This window comes from Oncorhynchus nerka, unplaced genomic scaffold (assembly GCF_034236695.1).
Source record: "Oncorhynchus nerka isolate Pitt River unplaced genomic scaffold, Oner_Uvic_2.0 unplaced_scaffold_8601, whole genome shotgun sequence".
NCBI classification, from domain to species: Eukaryota; Metazoa; Chordata; class Actinopteri; order Salmoniformes; family Salmonidae; genus Oncorhynchus; species Oncorhynchus nerka.
This window is the reverse complement of record NW_027032720.1, coordinates 1-4,649: the sequence shown is the minus strand read 5'-3', so window position 1 is coordinate 4,649 and position 4,649 is coordinate 1. Positions and strand designations below refer to the sequence as shown.

General features: G+C 42.2%; 1 long non-coding RNA gene across 2 annotated transcripts; it reads right to left on the bottom strand.

Annotated features, from left to right (window-relative positions):
• Window positions 1-2,646: 2,646 nt before the first annotated feature.
• LOC135565989 (uncharacterized) lies at window positions 2,647-4,572 on the bottom strand. 2 transcript variants are annotated; one of them, XR_010461908.1, is made up of 3 exons: window positions 4,139-4,572; window positions 3,895-4,007; window positions 2,647-3,203 (listed from the first exon to the last, which is right to left on the bottom strand). It is a non-coding gene; the product is annotated as an uncharacterized LOC135565989 (long non-coding RNA). The 2 variants fall into 2 exon arrangements; XR_010461907.1 differs by having other exon boundaries at window positions 2,650-2,730; window positions 2,882-3,203; window positions 3,895-4,567.
• Between the last annotated feature and the right edge of the window lie 77 nt (window positions 4,573-4,649).

Genomic DNA, 4,649 nt, shown 5'->3' with positions numbered 1-4,649 from the left:
CGGCAGTTTCGAATGACGCAACAATCAGCGTTTGAGCTGGCCACACTTTTTTCAGAAACTATTTACACAAACACAGTCCTTACAAAGTTATGTCCAGAATGTCAGCAGTTTATTTTTGGATGCATTGTTCAGATATTCACAGAAGTAAATATAGCATAAAACAATCATCCTAACCGGAAAAATGTAGGCTACATTTGTCCTAGCGCTGACGAAAGATTGACCCAACACAAGCAGTCATATTTTCTAACTCTCGGCTGACGTAAACTACAATATGAATGAGCTAATAGCAATTACTATATATAATTAATCACATCACGGGTGAGCTCACCATTGATCGAAATAACTAGGTAAAACACTTCATAGAAATCGAAAGTAATCCGACGATTAGTTTCAGCGTGCAGCCATGCATTTTTCCTCACAGAAACCGAAGATAATAAGAGAAGACGAGATGAGTTTGGTCTGTTTGTAGTATGCATGTTGAAGGGGTGTGTCATCTACCGTCGTTCACATCCCACCATTAACTTCGGAAGTCCTCAAAAAATTTGTGAACTCTTACTCACCTCATTTTGTTGTAACATCTTTGGTCAAACAGACGTGAATCCCAGAATGCATTGTATGTCAACAAACATGGCTACACAGCTGGAATTAGCTTAGCTCATCATAATCAGTACAACCTTCAAAAAAGTATTTTACACACAATATGTGCCCATTACAATCTGTGCAAGAATCGGAATGCATGAGTTGTCACCTAGAATTGAAAACACGTGAATAAAATCGTAAATACACAAATAATTACCACACAAAACATTTTCTGATAGTGATTTATTGATACAAGTGGCGCGTGCCGGCAGTCAGCCACGTAACCTCCCACTCTGCGCCATTCAGTGTTGTTGTTTATGTATGTAGCTAGTGAGCTAAACTGTAGCATTTAACAATGTCTTTCAAAGGAGACAACTCACAAATGTGGAAATTCTGGAGATTTTTAAATTCTGACAATGAGTCTGAGTATGAAAGTCAGGAATCAGATTCTGACAGTGACAGTGAGGAGCTGCCCCTCAACCTTGTAGCCATTGAGAACCCTGAATCTAAATTTCCCTTGTCAACTGAGGAAGTACCAGGTCCCTTTGAAGATGCTGGTGGTGATGGAGGCAGGCCGACAGTGGATGAAGTACAGGAGTTCTGTGGTAGCTGGAAGGCCACCAGTCATTTCACCCCACCTGGCCCTGCTGTCTGCTTTGACGAGTCCCAGTCTGGAGTGCAACGCCCCTTGCCATTTCCAACTGAGGCAGAGTGCTTCAAGTTGTTTCTCACAGAGGAGCTGGTGGGAGAGATAGTTGAGGAGACCAATCGCTATGCCTTAGAGCTACAGGAGAAGAGAGCCAGGAGTGAGGGAAACTCGCTAAATGGGTGACAACCACAATTAGTGAAATGTATACCTTCCTGGTGACAGTCCTTCTCATGGGAATAGTAAAGAAGAACTCCCTAAGAGAATACTGGAGCACAGATCCTATGTTTGCAACTCCCTTCTTTGCCTCCCTCTTTTCCCAAGATCGCTTCCTAGTTCTTCTGCGATGCCTGCATTTTGTCAACAATGCTACTGCCATCCTAAGTGACCCGTTATACAAAATAAGAAATGTTCTTATCAGCCTGACATCAGCATTTGGTCGGGTCTTTGTGCCATACAAGGACCTATGCATTGATGAGTCCCTGATGTTATGGAAAGGTAGGCTGGCGTTCCGTCAATATATTCCCTCCAAAAGGCACAGGTTTGGAGTCAAGTTCTTTGTCATGTGCGACGTGAAGACAGGATTTGTCCAGGATATTATAGTTTACACAGGGTCCACCACTGACATCAAACATTATGATGGGCTTGGGGTGTCAGGGTCCGTGGTTATGACCATGCTGGCTCCTCATCTCGGCAAGGGACACACTTTGTACGTGGACAATTGGTACAGCAGTCCCACACTCTTCCAGCATCTGCTCTCCAACAGCACAGGGGCATGTGGCACAGTCAGGTCGAACAGGAAGGGGATGCCGGCATTCGGATGCAGGAAGATGCAGAGAGGGAGGTGGAGTTCAAGAGAACGGTCAACAGCTGGCAGTAAAGTGGCATGACAAGCGAGACGTCCATGTCCTCTCCACTGTCCACATACAGCAACCATGTCGGCCACAGGGAAGGTGGACCACCTGACCGGAGAGAAAAGATCAAACCAGATTGTGTGCTTGATTATAACCTCAAAATGGGGGCCGTGGATAAGGCAGACATGATAAACAGCTTTGTGGAATGCACACGGAAAACGAACAAGTGGTATAAGAAGATATTTTTCCATCTGATCGACACTGCTGTCCTCAACGGCAGCATAGTTCACCGCCAACTAACAGGTGAGATGATTACTGAACAAGGTATTTTTGTAATTGGATGTACAGTTCACATACAAATCCATTATGCAATTATAGTGACAATATCTCACCCACCTCCCCACTGCCTCATCATCCTCTAACTTTCCTCATCCTCCCCACTCCCTCATAGGTAAAGTAATTACCTACCAAAAATACAGAGAAACCTCATGAGAGAGCTGCTGGAGGAGCACCACACCCCTCGGCGCCCATCCACTGGGGGTCGTCCTGCTGTAGACAATCCCCCTACGCCTCACTGCACGACATTTTCCCTGCAAAGTCCCTCAAACTGCTTCTCAAGGTAGTCGCACACGGAGGCATTGCAAAGTCTGCCTGTCTGGCGCCAGGAGAAGTAAGCAGAGGAAGATGACAAAATACATGTGTCTAGCTTGTGATACACCTCTATGTATTTCACCATGCTTTGAGGAGTATCACATACTCAAGCATTATTGAGCACATCTGCAGCAATAGGTGACTGACTGACCTGACATGTGACTTGACAGGTGACCAGCCATGATACTATGCCTTAGAGATGGGGGTGGAAATGCAGTTGTTGTTCAGTCACTGCATGGATATTAAATATGGGTTACGCATATTCAGTTTTTTGTCCTCTAGTAAAACAAGTTGTTGAAATAACTACCAGTACTGCAATAAAATAGATGAATATTACATATTGGCATGCGTTTTCTTGCTGTGTTTTCATCCAGTACAACTGTTAAGGAGTGTACGTTAGCATACAAAAGCTGTCCTCATTCTTATGCTCCAAAGATGTCCAGCTTCAGTTATGATATTGGCAAATAATGTTTCTGAAAGTACAGAATAAAGAGGAATTATTCATTAGAATACAATATAAGGATATAGCAATAAAACAATACTACAAAGAAGTAACATAATAAACACTGCTATAAAAAAAATAGTTTATTGCATTGACAAAATCACAGATTTGAGTTATAACAGTAAGAAACTAACTTTTGAGCTCCACAAGGGGGCAAGGCAGGGCAGAACAGAGCTATGCTGAATAGACCAAATAAACAAACCATGGTCATATTTTTTATTTATTTAACTAGGCAAGTAATGTAAGAACAAATTATTATTTACAATGATGGCCTACACCGGCCAAACTCGGACAACGCTGGGCCAATTGTGCGCTGCACTATGGGACTCCCAATCACAGCCAGGTGTGATACAGCCTGGATTTGAACCAGGGTGTCTGTAGTGCCATAGACCGCTGCGCCACTTGGGAGTCATAAGGCCAGGGTAGCTTCAAAATACAACACAAGCTAATAGTTTTCTGACGCAACTAGCATTGTTTTACAGAGCTAATAGAATAATGTAGCTAGGTAAGCATGATTGACAATAACACCATAAAGGTTATAAAATGTGTAACGTTACCTCACGTGTCCGCAGTTATAAGGAATATATTATGATCTACAGCTACAGCAGAAACGGCATACGGAAACTATTATTATAACTATTATAACGTAATAAGGCACTTACTTTGATGGAAACGCAGCCTGGATTTGAACCAGGGAGTCTGTAGTGACACCTCTAGTACTGATGTGCTGTGCCTTTGACCGCTGCACCACTTGAGAGTCATAAGGCCATGGTAGCTTCAAAATGCAACACAAGATAATACTTCTCTGACGCATTTAGCATTGTTTTACAGAGCTAATAGAAGAATGTGGCTACATAAGCACGATTGACTATAACATCATAAAGGTTATAAAATGAGTAACGTTACCTCACGTTTCCGCGGTGATAAAGAATATACACAAATATATTATGCTCTATACATACAGTACGCTACAATAGAAATGTGGAATAGAAAATGTGAACACGTGTGCAGATCCTGTTCTGACGGGAGATGAGCAAATGTCTGCAGACGTGAACTGCACAAACAATTGGGAAGTGCTTGGGGAATTTTGTCCCTGTCAGAAATGTCCCAAAAATGTAATTATCCGCAAAAGTAAAAATGACTATTTTATGTGAATGAATGAGGAGGCGGAACACACCTAAATTCAAACTGTTTTTAGAAAATAAAAACTTGTTTGAAAATCATTTTAAATTGAAGTTAAAACAACTTATAAATATAAACAGGCTGCGTGCTTTAGTTTGAGGGCAGCGCGGATAAAATGTACTGTTACGTATCAATCACATTCTGGAATGGAGAGAACATTCTAACATCACGTGCATAAAAACTCACGCTGGGGCGACCGTTAGAGATATTTGGAACTCACGCATGAAAGGGTTAA